The sequence below is a fragment of the Scyliorhinus torazame genome, chromosome 12 (genome assembly GCF_047496885.1).
Source record: "Scyliorhinus torazame isolate Kashiwa2021f chromosome 12, sScyTor2.1, whole genome shotgun sequence".
Taxonomy (NCBI): domain Eukaryota; kingdom Metazoa; phylum Chordata; class Chondrichthyes; order Carcharhiniformes; family Scyliorhinidae; genus Scyliorhinus; species Scyliorhinus torazame.
Window position 1 is genome coordinate 185,339,148 of NC_092718.1, and position 16,655 is coordinate 185,355,802.

Here is a 16,655-nt window from a genome sequence, read left to right on the forward strand (position 1 = left end):
CCATGCACACACAGGGAGAAAGGGCAAACTCCACACAGACTCACCTGAGACTGGAATCGAACCTGGATCCCTGGGGCTGTGAGGCAGCAGTGCTGGCCACTGTGTCACCATGCTGCCCAAATGCATGCCAGCCTGTTGAGGGCACAAAATATATTTTCTGTACAGGACTGGGAGCAAATATATATTTGATCCTTTCTATGGTGTATTTTCCAGTTTGTTAGACCCTACAATATGCCTGCCATGTCTCAGTTGCTAGTACTCTCAGCTTTGAGCCATTAATAAAGTTCTGCTTTCACGTTCCACTCCCAATATTTAGCTCTCAAACACAACATCACAAATAAATAAACATTGCTGTTTCTGGGTGCGTGTGCACAAACATGCTGCATTTCCTACAACAGTGAACACATTTCAAAGGTACTTGATTGGCTATATAAGTGCCTTTGAGACATCTGATTGTCATGAAAAGTGCAAGTGCAAATCTTTTTGCTATATTTTTTAAATTCTGAAGAGATCATTTGCTGCCTTGTTGAAAATACTTCCCATTTATCATTTACAAGTGAACTACAAATTAACTTTTCTCCTTTATAGTAAATTCTGTGCTAACTAAGAAATTTTAATTTTATATTTTATATACTTTTGCAGTAATGTTAATAAAAGCTGGTTAAGATGTTTACCAATAGTATATCTGCTAAAGCTGTGATTAAGAGGTTGTAAAAGTGGGGAAATCATTGATTTTGCAGGTGAAGTGTTCTGCTAATAGATTTGAGAACCAGTTACCTGTTTACAGCTGGCGAGCTAATGGAATATTGTTTACTTTTGTAAGGGCCACGAAGAATCCAGCACGAGTTTTAAGGATACAAAGTAATAACATTTATTTACTATAACATATATACATAACAGTAGCAGTAACTTCCCTTGCTACATACTCCTTCCTGCCGGTTCCTGAACTGGCCAGCTTTATTTATACTAGGAGTTTACTAGTGGTTTCTCCGCCCCCCTCATTGGGGAAGCTCATACTCCCACAGGATTGTGGGATAGTCATTAGTCCCCAGCCAATGGTAAGTAGGCAGGTTATAACATCCCTCCCCCCCAAAGTCCAAGGAATCCACCGAAGACCCTGGTGAACGAGGGCGTCGGACTCGTTTGGCCGCAGGCCGGACACCATTTGCACGCGGCGCTGGATCAGGCGGCGTGTAACGAGACGGAGACCGGCGCTTCCGTGATGAACGGCGCAACGGTTGTACATCCACGGCCCGTGGACCCGAGGATTCCCCCTCTGATGCATCCTGTGTCTCCATCTTGGAGTCAGAGTCTGCTGCCTCCGTCATGTCAGCGTCTCTATCTCCATTCGGTCCCGTAACGACCTGCGCAGGCTTCGAGTGAGGCACCAGTGGAAGATTGTGAGGACTACCTTCCCTTGTCTCTGGTCTCTGCGGCTGTTGAAATGAGCTCCGGGGGCGGGGAATCTTTTGAGGGGATGGTCTTCTGGACCGAATGTGGTCTACATGTTTTCGCTGGATATAGGGCCCGTTTGGCGAAAGATTACACCAGGAACCCATTGGGCACCACCAGCAAAATTCCAAACGAACACTGGGTCACCGGGCGCAAACTGCCGAATCGGCCGATGCCGAGAAAATCCCTGTCCCTGCCGTTCTTGTGTGCGGCGTACTTTTGCGCCAATGTCCGGGAAAACCATACTAAGGCGGGTGCGAAGTCTCCGGCCCATTAGGAATTCTGCGGGAGCTACCCCAGTCACTGCATGGGGGGTGGTCCTGTACGTAAACAAAAAGCGAGCCAGTCTCGTGTCCATTGATCCGGAAGACTGCTTCTTTCGGCCTCTTTTGAATGCCTGCACTGCGCGCTCTGCCAACCCATTTGAAGCCGGGTGGTAAGGGGCAGTGCGGATATGGCGGATGCCGTTCATCTTCGTGAACCTCGCAAACTCCTCACTCGTGAATGGAGTGCCGTTATCCGTGACCAGCACCTCGGGGAGGCCATGCGTACTAAACGATAAACGCATCTTTTCAATTGTTGCGCAGGACGTTGTCCCCTGCATCCTATGCACCTCTAGCCATTTGGACTGGGCGTCAATTAGTAGAAGGAACATGGATCCTTGAAAAGGGCCTGCGAAATCTGCATGCAAGTATGCCCAAGGCCACCCTGGCCATTCCCAGTGATGTAGGGGTGCGGCCGGCGGAAGCTTCTGATGCTCCTGGTAAATGGAGCAGTTTTGGGCCACCTTCTCAATGTCGGTGTCGAGGCCTGGCCACCAGACATAACTCCGGGCCAACATTTTCATTTTGGCCACGCCTGGATGCCCATTGTGCAAGTCTGATAGTATCAGCTCCTGGCCTTTTTCCGGGACAATCACACGCGTCCCCCACAAGAGGATGCCGTCTTCCACGCTGAATTCTGACAGCTTGGAGGAAAATGCCCGCAACTCGCCTGGGAGCTGTTTATGCTGCCCACCATACAGGACTATGTGCCGAACCTTTGACAGGACTGGCTCCGTCTGGGTCCACTCACGGATCTGTGATGCCGTGACAGGCAAGGTGTCCATAAAATTTAGGGTTGCAACCACCTCACCGGTCGTGGGGGTCGACATGGGGCCGGTCGATAAAGGCAATCGGCTCAGTGCGTCGGCATTTGCTATCTGCGTACCTGGTGTGTGCTCCAGAGAATACTCGTATGCAGCAAGCAACAAAGCCCAGCGCTGGATCTGTGCAGAAGCAGTGGGCGGTATTGGCTTATCCTCTCTGAAAAGTCCCAGCAGGGGCTTATGATCAGCCACGATAGTGAAATGGCGGCCGTACACGTACTGGTGGAAGTGTTTCACCGCAAAAACCACTGCCAGGCCTTCTCGATCTGCGCGTACTTTTTCTCCGCTGCAGTCAATGTGCGGGAGGCGAAAGCTATCAGTCGTTCGGCCCCGTTCTCCATCTTGTGGGACAGGACGGCCCCAATACCATACGGGGATGCATCACATGTGACGAGCAAAGGCTTTCCAGGATCATAGTGGGTTAGTAACCCAGATGACGACAATTGTTGCTTTACCCGCCGGAAAGCGGTTTCTTGCGGCTGACCCCAAACCCAGGTGTGATTTTTCTTTAGCAGAAGGTGCAAAGGGGCCAGCGTAGTTGCCAGATTGGGGAGGAACTTCCCGTAATAGTTTCCGAGACCGAGAAAAGAACGAAGATGCGAAGTGTCAGTCGGGGCGGGGGCATGTTGAATTGCACGCACCTTCTCTGCGACGGGGTGCAGACCTTCGCGGTCCACCCGATAACCTAGGTAGACTACTTCCTTTGCCTGAAATATGCACTTTGTGCGACGTAAACGGACTCCAGCCTCCGAAAGGCGTCTAAGGACAGCCTCCAGATTTTCAAAATGTTCCTGCTCCGACGTCCCTGTAATCAAAACGTCATCTATGTAGACAGCCACACGTGGTAAACCTCTCAAAATGCCCTCCATAACACGTTGAAAAATTGCGCAGGCAGAGGATACTCCAAAGGGCAACCGTGTATATTCATACAGGCCCCGGTGTGTATTAATCGTTACATATGGTCGGGAGGCAGTGTCCAGCTCCAACTGCAGGTAGGCGTGACTCATATCTAATTTTGTGAACGAGAGTCCCCCTGCAAGCTTCGCGTAGAGATCCTCTATGCGAGGCATTGGATATCGGTCGAGTCGGGAAACCGTATTCACTGTAAGTTTATAGTCGCCACACAAGCGAACTGTGGCATCTGGCTTTATTACAGGTACAATTGGTGCTGCCCAGTCAGCAAAACGGACGGGCCTGATAATACCCAAACTCTCCAAACGAGTGAGCTCCCCTTCTACCTTCTCGAGCAAGGTGTAAGGCACTGGGCGTGCCCGGAAATAGCGCGGCGTGGCTCCTGGTTCAACTTGGATATGGGCTACGGCCCCTTTTATTTTCCCCAAACCAGGCTGGAATACATCTGGGTATCGTCCTAGCACCTCAGTCAACCCTTCAGAAACTGTTTGGAGGATGTGCTGCCATTGCAACCGCAAATGGCGCAACCAGTCCCGACCCAACAGGCTGGGCCCATGGCCGCGCACCACGATAAGTGGGAAACGCCCCTCCTGGCGTCCATAGACAACAGGGGTCATTGTAGTTCCTGCAATGTCCAGTGGTTCCCCCGTGTAGGTGGCCAACCTGGCCTGTGAGTCGGTTAATGTAAGGGTCTGTATACCCTGCTTGATGCAGTCAAATGTCCTCTGGGCTATCACGGAGACCGCTGCCTCAGTATCCAACTCCATCTCAAGCGGGTGGCCATTGACCCGTACTGTCACCTTAATGGGGGCCACACGGGGAGCTGCCACACAATGCAGCTGCAGGCAGTCGTCCTCCGTCTCCACGTCCTCAGGAGTAGTCGCCGCAGGTTCATCCACATGGAAGGTACGGCCTCTGGGCTGGTCCCAGTTACGGCCCCTGGGCTGGTCCCAGTTTCGGTCAGAACGACGGCGCCTCTGGCGCCCCAGGCCCGCCATCCGCGACGGGGTCGGCGCCTACAAGTCTGACACGGACATGGCTCCTCATCCATTGGCTCTGGAGAAGGCTCCCTTCGGGGAGGAATGTCCGATGGCCACTGGCGTCGGTCTGGACGTTGCCTCACCCAAGGTACCGCAGGAGTGCGGGGGGACGTTTTCGGACGGAAGGGGTTGCGCCCCAAGGCATGCACTTCCATTCCCTGTAGCTCCTGTACTCCTCGCTCTGCGCTCTCTCGGGACAATACTATCTGAATGGCCTGTTGAAAAGTCAATGTTGGCTCCGCTAACAACTTTCTCTGGGTGGCCGCATTGTTAATACCGCAAACCAAACGGTCACGTAACATTTCTGACAAGGTCTCACCATAGTCACAGTACTCCGCAATCCTGCGTAGCCTGGATAGAAAATCGGCAAGGGATTCTCCAGGGGTCCTCTCAGCGGTAACGCTGGACTATCGTGGACGGGGTTGGGTTAAAATGTTGCCCCACTATATTCACAAGTTCATCAAACGTTTTGGTGTCCGGCGCAGCTGGGTACGTAAGGCTCCTAATCGCCCCAAACGTATGCGGGCCGCAGGCGGTGAGCAATATGACCACCTGCCGCTCGTTTTCGGTGATATTGTTTGCCCGGAAATAGTAACGCATCCGTTGAGTGTACTGGTTCCAGCTTTCAGCGCAGCATCAAAAACATCCAAACGTCCGTACAGAGGCATGGTATAATAGAAAACAACTTCCAACCTGTATCCAACAAAAATCCAGGGAGGTGGCTTCAGCAGTGTAGACAGCTATTCACTTTAACCTTCGTCGCCAGTTTTGTAAGGGCCACGAAGAATCCAGCACGAGTTTTAAGGATACAAAGTAATAACATTTATTTACTATAACATATATACATAACAGTAGCAGTAACTTCCCTTGCTACATACTCCTTCCTGCCGGTTCCTGAACTGGCCAGCTTTATTTATACTAGGAGTTTACTAGTGGTTTCTCCGCCCCCCCCTCATTGGGGAAGCTCATACTCCCACAGGATTGTGGGATAGTCATTAGTCCCCAGCCAATGACAAGTAGGCAGGTTATAACATTTACATTTAAAGGACAACTGGGGTTTGAATAGTTTATGAGGGGTATTGTGTTCAGTGCTGGTAAACAGGTCATTGAACATCTTGTGGGAGGATACAGAAGAGTGTCTTATGTTTTGGGTACAGATGATGTAAATAAAAGGCGGAGCCAGGTCTGTCTGTTAAAGTTTCTAGGATTTTAATCTGAACAGAGGTGAGTCAGTTTTGGTCCTGAAAGATTCTTTCTCCAAAGATCCTGGACAGAGAAAAGCAAGTAAAAGACCTGATTGTCAACTTTATTCATGAGTGGTATTTGAACCGTGTTGGTTTGCTAATTGGAATATAGTGGCAGGTTAAGGAAGTAAGTTTTCTTCTTTCACTTAAGAACTGTTGTAATTGTTAACTGTAAAGCTATTTCTCTGTTATTAATGTGGTTAATTCTGTGCTTAAATTAAAGTTTTGTTTTCACATAAAAGATACCTATTGGTCATTGTTATCACTGCTGTGGTGCAGTAACCTTTTCTCACAGTTTTACAAATTGCAAACAGTCGGGTTCTCATCCAGGAACCTAACAATGGAAACTCGGCACTCTCCTTAAAAACAGATGGTTTGAGACCCACGAGAGTCTTCCAGATCAAAATTTTAAGTGGCTTTGTCTCTTTCAGCCTCATGCCAGGTTTGGATAACAAGCCTGCAACAATCCTGGGACTGGATTATTTACTCCCTTTAACTTCACTAAAACCGTACTGATGTTATGTGGGGGAGTGTTCCAATCTGAAACACTCAGGTGTATTGTTTTTTGGGTATGAGTACAAAATGTCTGTGGAGACAGTGCGAACTCAAGCCTATCTTTCATTGAAGAACCCCTTTTTGGGGAAACCCAAAAGCATCTATTTATCCCATAATCCTAAACTCTAGTGAGACTCCTCCATTTCCTAAACAACAACCATACATCTGTTGGTCAAATCTAGCCAGAAACTACCACACCATACAGCCTAAGTGGCCAAGACTTGGGAATGGCCGTCAGTTCAGCAAAGAAAATCATCTTTTGCACAAACCGGCTGTTTGCCTTCAGCACGTCATTTCTAGCAGTGCTGTTTCCTGAGGTTGACTGCCTCTGTCTCTTGCTGTTGTTTCTCCAATACCTCATCTGCAACTAGCCTACTTCCTAGCTTACAGCACTCTGACTACTAAATGTATCAATTGTAAAGAACAGCCTGTTCCCTATTCTTTCCTGTTCCTTCCTTTATTAGTTGTTGCCCAGACATGGTTCACAAAATACATAGAAGTTTGATTTTACTTGTGCAAAAAATACATTCATTTTAATAGCATCCCACCATTTTGTGGCACTACACGCACCAAATCCAGACCCTACACTACCAACCTTGGACTCTGAAAGAAAGAAATATGAGTCGTCCAGTCAGCCCGTCAAACGTTTTCTGCCATTCAATTAGATCATGGCTGAAATTTACCCGAACTCCATCTATCCACATTGGCTTCAACCATTGCTTAACAAAAAACCCTCAATATTAGTTTTGACATTTTCACTTGGCCTAGGCCTTTTGGTGGGGGGGGGGGGGATTGGTTTCCCCCTTGTTCTTGTCTGTCCCACTGAGGAAATATGTGCTCTCCATTATCCCTATTAAATCCTTTATTTATCTTAAATCATTCCCTAATGTGCGTTCAAGTCTATACAACCTGTCTTCATAACCTGACCCTATTAGTCCTGGTATCATCCTGACAATTCTACACTGAACTCCTCCAAAGACCAATATATTCTTCCTTAAGTGCAGTGTCCTGAATTGAATGCAATGCACAAGAACTCTGTACAGATGCAGCATAACGTGCATCCATTTGTATTCCAGCCCTCAAGATAAAGGCCAACATTTCATTCGCATTATAAATTCTTCTCTTTCCCCCCCCTTTTGTTTTTGGCACAAACGGTCCCTTGAAATCGATTGGTGCCACAAAATTACACTTGTGTGCAGGTGTATAGAAAAGAGTATTATCGGCTGAAATGTCCCTGCCCTGGAGTTGAAGGATTCATCTCGCGATCCAATTCTGACTGACCATTACGTCTTTAATCCTGCCAGGAGTAACTGGAGAGGCATGTGTTTAGTCAGAACAGTGAAGGGGTTTAATCCCATGTTGTAACTGAAATACTAAACTGACCAAAACACTGCCAGGAGATGGTGTTCGCAGATTGGAAAACCCTGCTCGACCACGGAGAGTTTCCTTCAGGGAGCCCCCAGTGCCCAATAAAAATTCTTCAGGGTGGCTTCCAACCTCGCCGGTAACAATCGAATGGCCCACACTATCTCACTTGGTTTCACACACCCATTTTGGAGAGGCCTGACTCCAGGTGGTGGTGCTGGCCACCCCATTGTGGAACATACCAGTCCTCTGGATACTCTGCTTGGCATATATCATCATGAATCATCGGATACATGGATGTGTTTCACTACCTTGTCTTGGGTTGGGGCAAGTGAGAACTGATGGTCCACCTCCGGAATGGAGACCGCCAGCCTCTGCCACTCTGCCCTCGCAGTCTTATCCATTTGTGCTTTGTAGAAAATTATCTCCCCTGGATAAACACCTTAAGGGCTTCCCACAGAGTAGAAGGCATAATAGATGGCGGTGGACATATGTTCGCAAAATCCCTTGGCCCCAAATAGTACTGAATCCAATCTCCATGGCAATTGCTGGGAGGACTTGACTCTAGTGCCAAATCAACAAAATGTGGGGCATGGTCTGAAATCACAATTGTCGAGTAACCTTTCACCTACCACAAAGAAGCCAATATGCAAATATACTTGGTGGACATGGGGGGAAAGAAGCAAGACTCGTTATCATCCGGATGCAAAACCACAGATCTGCCCCCACCTATTTGCCCTATAAGAACCAACAACATCTTTTCCACTCCTGATGGAGTCAGAGATTTGGGCCTGGACCGATCCATCCTGGGGTCCAGAACACAGTTTAAGTCCCCCCCACACTCCCCAAAAGAAACTGATGAGAATCCAAATCAGGGATGGAGGCTAGCAGAGATAATAAAATTTGTATCGCTGCAGTTCGGGATATATACATTGACAAGGACCACTGAGGTGCCCGCCAAAGATCCACAGACAATAACGTGCCTACCATTGGGATCAGTCAAGGTCTTAATGGCAGAAAATTGAAACTTTTATTGATTAAAATTTCTGTACCCCGGGCCCTCCAATCAAAGTCTGAATGAAAAACTTGTCCCACCCACCCCTTCAGCAACTTTGTCTTGTCTCCGACCCGCAAATGAGTCTCTTGCAGAACCACCACATCGGCATTTAAACTTTTAAGATGAGCAAATACTCTCGACCTTTTCACTGGGCCATTCAACCCCCTGACATTCGAGATGACTAACCGAATTGGGGGCTCCCCACCTCTCACAAACCAAAATCAGCCATTTCCATCATGAGGGATAATCCAACAGTTACACAGAAACTACAGCAACAAGGCCCACCCAAGATGGCCACCAAACCCACTAACAAGATTAAACAAAGAAAAATCTGCAGTCAACATCAGCAAACTACCCCTATTCACCGCCTACCACACCCTCAGATATTACTACACCCAAATGTACATCCAGACAGTAACGCAAACATGACCCATTAAAACCTACAACTAATAAGCCCCTGCCGAACAAAAACACTAAGCTCATTACCTAAAACCACGCTAATATAATAAGCTGCAGTCAACCTCTCAGGACCACTCCCATTAGATAACTCTTCGGTTAGCAGGGCTGCTCCCGCTCAACGTTAAGAAAAATAAAAAAAACACAAAGTATAAAAACACCTTAACACGTGGTATTCCAACAGCTATATATTTACACAACCGTTAGAACAAATAGATCAAAACCTCAGATAAAAATTAAACCTCATACCCAAATCCGACTTAGAAAACATTCAGTCCAAACAAGAACAGAAAAATGCAAAAATGAACAAGGAACCCCAACAATTCCACATATCAACATGCCTAACTCCAACATACAAAAAATCTCAATGAACCCATACCCAGCCGATGTTTTTTACAAAGGAATCCACCTGCTCCAGTGCATTAAAAAAAGGAATTTCCCCTCATTGAATTGGATTGGATTTTTTTATTGTCACGTGTACCAAGGTACAGTGAAAAGTATTTTTCTGCGAGCAGCTCAACAAATCATTAAATACATGAAAAGAAAAGAAAAGAAAATACATAATAGGGCAACACAACATATAGAATGTAACTACATAAGCACTGGCATCGGATGAAGCATACAGGGTGTAGTGTTAGAGGTCAGTCCATAAGAGGGTCATTTAGGAGTCTGGTGACAGTGGGGAAGAAGCTGTTTTTGAGTCTGTTCGTGTGTGTTCTCAGACTTCTGTATCTCCTGCCCGATGGAAGAAGTTGGAAGAGTGAGTAAGCCGGGTGGGAGGGATCTTTGATTATGCTGCCCGCTTTCCCCAGGCAGAGGGAGGTGTTGATGGAGTCAATGGATGGGAGGCAGGTTTGTGCGATGGACTGGGCGGTGTTCACGACTCTCTGAAGTTCCTTGCGGTCCTGGGCCGGGCAGTTGCCATACCAGGCTGTGATGCAGCCCGATAGGATGCTTTCTATGGTGCATCTGTAAAAGTTGGTGCGGGTTAATGTGGACATGCCGAATTTCCTTAGTTTCCTGAGGTGTGCTGGGTACACCACACCAAATCGGACTCTACTTTTATGCAGGGTGGCTTTGGCCTTGTTGAACGTCTCCTGCTTTGCCGGCTCCACTCCCACATCCTGATAAAACCTGATGGCATGGCCTTCCCATTTGTAATCGCGAAACTCCTTTGCCCATCTCAGGATCCGCTCTTCCTCTTGGAAACTGTGAAACGTCACAATTACCGCTCTCGGTGGTTCGTTGGGATGGGGCTTCTGATGGTTTGTTCGGTGGGCACGCAGATCCACCCCCCCCCCCCCCATCATCATTCCAAACATCTTCGCAAAGAATTCTGTGGGAGTTGGGTCTTCTATCCCCTCTGGCAACTCCACAAAACAGATATTTTGTCTCCTGGAACGATTCTCCAAATCACTGTTTGGCCTTCAGCGCTTTATTCGCGTCGGCCTTCAGAGACATCTCCGCTTCCAGAGAGGCAATCTGGTCACTATGCCTCAAAAGGGCTGCCTCCATACCTTAAATCGTGCTGGTTCTCCCCACCGCCATGCAAATGGGGTCCAGGGCAAGGCGCTGTCATTGCAGACTTTCCCAATCTACATCATCCCCTCCATCAACATTTGTTTGCCTAAATGTGCAAATTATTCCTCCCTGATAGAATAATAGAGATTTTAATTTTGCAATGCCTTTAATGCACTTAGAATGATCTGCTGATGGTCGACGATCCTGAATGTTTTGATGTAAAACAGTTGATCTAAGGTGACCATTTTTGAGACCGAAACGAAGGAATGCCACGCTCTGGTCCCTCAACAGCAGCGTGAATGCGTTCTATGCCACACGCCAGTGTGGGCAAGCAAATTGTACAGTAAAGGCTGTGGGTATATCATTAACGGGCCTGACCCGGCATTTTCCGGGCCTTGCGCAATGCTCTGCGTCCACGAGGAGGAATCACCGATGGCGAGCTTCACTTGTGGTATTTGAAATCGGGAAACAGGAGCTATGGCTGCTGAGGGTGCAGGAGGGGTGCAAACAGTGTCCAACATCGCTATAGTGTGCTGACAGTTGTGCCACTGGGGGGGGGGGGGGGCATCTGCCAGGGCTGGAGGTAGTGGGGGCAGCTAGGAAGTGGTCCGTGCCACTGGGGGTAGCGGCTTGGTTAGGTGACCTATATGACTTCCTAAGACTGGAAAATATAAAGTTTGAGTTAAGGGGCTCTGCAGGGGTCTGAGAAAAGGTCAGGGGCCGCCGGTTGGGAGAATCGCCGATCGCGCCATTTTTCCACACGACACCGGTCCGATGCCCTCCCGCGATTCACCCAAGCGGCGAGTTCGGCCCCGTCGAGTTCTGCGCGGCGCAGGCCAGAGAATTGCCCGAGACACCCAAAATGGCAATTCTCCGCTACCCCCGCTATTCTCCGGCCCGGACGGGCCGAAGTCCCGACGGCGTGACCCCAGTTCACGCCGTCGCTGTTCACATCTGGTAAATAAAGTCGTCAGCCAGCGAGCACTGAGGAGGTGAGCGGACTGTTCCGGTGCTCCTGCAGACCGGGTCGGCTTCCCCGAGAACGCTGCGGCCAACGGGGGGGTGGGAGGGGGGTGAGGGAGGGAGTGGAGGTGGGAGGGGGGTGAGGGAGGTGGGAGGGGGGTGAGGGAGGGAGTGGAGGTGGGAGGGGGGGGTGAGGGAGGGAGTGGAGGCGGGAGGAGGTGAGGGAAGGAGCGGAGGTGGGGTGAGGGAGGGAGTGGAGGTGGGAGGGGGTGAGGGAGGGAGTGGAGGTGGGAGGGGAGTGGAGGTGGGATGGGGGTGAGGGAGTGGAGGTGGGAGGGGGTGAGGGAGTGGAGGTGGGAGGGGGGTGAGGGAGGGAGTGGAGGTGGGAGTGGGGTCAGGGAGTGGAGGTGGGAGGGGGTGAGGGAAGGGGGTGGAGGTGGTAGGGGGGTGAGGGAGAGTGTGGAGGGTGTCGTCCATCCGCGGATGCCACATGTCAGCCGCCCTGATATGGCAGGACGGTGATGAGGACACGGCCGCAGGTTGTCGTGTGCCTGATGGGCACAGACGACTGGCATACTGGTGAGGAGTACGGTGTGAACTGACCGTTGGGCGCAGACAGTGACCAGGTGTTAGGCTGGCTGCGTATCTGCAGCGTGACCAGGCCACCGGGACACACAGGTAACCCATGCAGCCCGGCTGACGAGGTGTGGAAGAACCTCCGTGTAACATGTTGTTTCTCTGCCCCCTCACCACCCTCCTGCAGGTCACCATGTATGCCAACGAGACAGCGATGTTCACTGCCGTGGTTGGAGCCGCAGCACTGCAGGTGGCCATCCGGCAGCGTAGAGTCAGACGGCCCACAGTGGCTGCAGATGCAGCGGTTGCTGCTGCAGCAGAGGGGATGGCCGCGGAGGGGTCCATCGTCGCCGCGCGGGCCGCAGGCGCTCAGGCCCGGAATGTCCAGGGGGATGCCTAGGGGAACATTGACCCCCCGACGGCGAGGAATGCACACGAAGCGGGCACTGATATCAAAGTGCTTGTGGGGGGGGGGGGGGTTGGAGGAGGATGCGGAGGAGGAAGATGGCGTGCATCAGGGTGGGGGGAGGGGCGCAGGACACAGACACTGCCCGGGTGATGGTTACGCCCAGGAGGCTGCACGACGGCACCGCCGCAGACAGCGGGCACGCGACGCGTTGGTGGCCGCACGGTTCACGCACCGTGGGGGAGGGATTCGCAGAGCACTGCAACTTGCACCGTCAGTCCTGCACATGGGCACCACGCTGCACCCCCCCCCCCTCACCCACCCGCACCGCATACATGGCACCAATTCCACATCACCCTACCACTGCGGCACTACGGGATTGCACAACATTGATGATTGTGTAAGCGGGTGTGATCAGTGCCATGTTGAATGATGACGGCCCGCTCTGCGATGAGCTGTGTGCTCAGATTCGCCAGCCAAGGTCTGACTCATTGCTATAGCTGAACCATACACTCCGGTGGTCACAGCCTTCGTAACGGGCATTTCATCACGTGCCCGTGTGGGGTAGCTGGCGTCGGAGTGCCGAGGACTACGGTGTCCGATTTTGGGAGACAGGGGGCAAAGGGACAGCACATCCGGCACCAACGTTGAACCGCTCATTAACCACAGGGCCACCCGGTCACCCTCACGAGCCCCCTGGCACCGGACATAGCACAGAGTCTTACAAGTTAAGTGCAACAGTGAATTTATGTGTGACATTCACATACAGATGCCCTACCCCCTACAACTAAACTGTGCCCTGCACCCGTGCCAACTTATTCTGTGCCTTACTTCTTTGCCTTACGGGCCCTACCACTACGTCTAGGTGTCTCCCCAGATGGTACAGCAAGAGTGGAGGCGGGCTGCTGAGAATCACGCCCTGCGACATGGCTCCCCGTCAGCACGCGTTTCCTGGGGCGGCCCGGCTTCGATGGACCAGGCTGCTCGGCGGGCGTGCTGGATGGCGTGGTGCCACCCTGACCTGTCCGCTGCCCACCAGATGCGCCAGGGATGGGGCGGGGGGAGGCCGAGTGTTCCGGGACGCCCCTTGCTGGAGGTACCGGGACGGGCCCTAGAACCTCCTCCTCCCTCGGGGAGCCCGGTGGCCCCCGGGCCTCACTGTGGGACGGAGGTGCGCTCGGAGACATGACCCGTCGCACCACCGACACCTGGCGATGCCAGTCCTGGAGGCCTGCAGCGGTATCGACCACGGTCCGAATGTTCGCCCAGGGAGTGCCACATTCCTGCCAAGGTCTGTGCGATCCCGACCTGTGAGTGCGCGATGCCATCCATCACGTGCGCCAGGCGGTCTATGCTCTCCGCGACTGACTGCTGGGACTGTGCCATCGCCTGCTGGGACCGGGCCATGGCATGGTGAGACTCGGCCAGGGCCTGGAGAGCTCGGCAATGTCCTGTTGGCTCTGTGAGATGGCTACCTGTGAGGGCAGCCCTCTCCTGGGCCATGGATGACACGTGCACGTGAAGCCCAACGCCTTGCAGAACCTGACCCATGGCCGAAACCCCTTCACCCATTGCCTCCACCGCGGACGCCACCCGTGCGGTGTCGGCCTGGGTGGCTGCGATGAGTGGCACCACTCCCTACTCCTGGACGTGAATGGACTCCTCCAACTGCGTGTGCAGGCCCTGGAAGATGGCCCTCATCCCGTTAATCAGTCCCTCGGTGTCCACATGCATCGGTTCTCCGGGTGGGTCAAGTACATACAGGAACCCGGGAACCGTCATTGCGGCAGCTATTTGCTGGGCCTGGGCTGCCCTCCGACCGTCCAGCCCCTCGGCTGCTCCAAATTCCACCTGCTGTACTGGCTCGGCTGTGTGGTGCGCACCAGACCGTGACCCGGGAGCCTCATCACTTATCTGCCCAACTGAGGTGAATGTCTCTGCGATGTGGATGGTGTGGGAGACAGCAGTGCCGCTAGCTCGAGGTCATCGTCCGTTAGGAAGTCTGGTGTGTACTGGTCCCTCTCATGGCCCGGCGCAAGGTGCATGCGGCCCATGTCATGTTGCTCTCCAGGTGAATCCGTGGACTGTGTGGCCGTTCTCTGAGCGTCATCATCACCGTCCTGTGCCCCTCAGTATTTTCTCTGTCCATCGTATTTGCGTCCCCGTCCAGCGTCCCATACTGAGAGGATGGCCCTCCTGTCCGACCGACTGCCACCCTCTGGCGTGCGTCCCTGGGTGTGCTTAAGGTTGGAGATGGTCGGCTTTGTCTTGGCCGAGACCACCCTCTACGTTCGGCGGCTGGCCCTGGGGAACACAACGATACGGGGTTCGTTAGACACGCTGGGCTGGGTGAATGGTGGTGGCGGGGGCAGTGTGTGAGGGGGGGGAGGGGATCGAGGGTGCAGTGGCCAGAGTGTGAGGGGGGAGGGGTTCGAGGGTGCAGTGGCCAGAGTGTGAGGGAGGAGGGGTTCGAGGGTGCAGTGGCCAGAGTGTGAGGGGGGATGGGATCGAGGGTGCAGTGGCCAGAGTGTGAGTGGGGAGGGGATCGAGGGTGCAGTGGCCAGAGTGTGAGGGGGGGTTGGGGATCGAGGGTGCAGTGGCGAGTGTGAGTGGGGAGGGGATCGAGGGTGCAGCGGCCAGAATGTGAGGGGGGCGATGACGGGTTGGGGGTGGGGCGGACTTGCAGGGTTGTCTCACTTGCTTCTGCGCCTCCGACCTGGCATGGCGCGACCTCCCGGGTGGCGGATCCCCCAGCGAGGTCCAGGGCCCTCTGCTCGTGAACGGTTAGGGGGTGCAGGACAGGAGAACCCCCTCCGGTTCTCATGCGCTCACGCTGGTTGTGAGCCGTCTTGTCCTGGGAGCAGGGGGGGGGGGGTTGGATAAAGCATCACAATTAGAGGAGGGCATGCAGATATAAGCTTTATTAATGCTGGGTGAGGATACACTTGGAGCCACGCCATGGCATCTCGCCAGGGGGGGTCCCGGTGCTCATGTGGGTCGAGTACACATAGTGCACCCTGAACCCCCCCCCCCCCACTCGTGCCCGGGGGGGGGGGGGGGGGGGGGGGAGGTTGGTTGTCACCCAGGGGCACCCTCATGGCACTTACCCTGGCAGCCCGAGTGAGGTTGTGCAGCTTCTTCCGACACTGCTCCCCGGACCGGGGCTGGGGTGCCCCACATCACTCACAGCGGTGCCAACTTCACGCCAACCGCGCCTCACCGTGCTGGACGGCTGGCGATACCCACGTCTTGGGCAGAGGGTGGCCCTTCGGCTTTCAACCTCATCGAGGAGGGTGTCCAGGTCCGTGTCCCGGGACCTCGGTGCGGCTCGTCGGGGCTCAGCCATCTCTCCTCCTTCTCCTCCTCCTGGGTCCTTCCGTGCACGTATCGCGCCATTTATGGCGCAGCGCCGCATCATTCGGGCGTCGCGTGCTTACGATACTGCTTTCGCGCCACGCCCCCCCCCCCCCCCCCCGAGTTCCTCGCGGCCCCGCTCCTAGCCCATTTTCGGGCCCTGAATCGATCGCGATTGGGGCCGTTTCGCGGTGTCGTGAAACTCGACGGCGTTCACAATGGCGTGGGCACTTAGTCGGGAGAGCAGAGAATCGCGCCCCCGGAATATTTGTGACCATGTTTGAGGAGCTGTTTGTCGCGGGGGGGGGGCGAAAGGGGGAAAAACATTGTACAGATTGTATAGTTGATTCCTGGGAAGTATGTTTCCTGGGGTGTTTATTTGTTGTAACCTGTTTTGATACATGTTTGTAATAAAATACATTTTTTTAAAAAGGAAGTGGGCGGTGGGGTCAGGGTGGTTGGGCACGGACTGCTATTGCCACAGCCTGCAAGGCAGCCATATGGCTGCACACGCCACCGACTCCTCACTGGGAACTTAGCGCCATGGTATAGGTGCTCTCCAGGCCCTGGAGATGCCTTCTGGCTCCAGCTGACCCATCAACAGGAT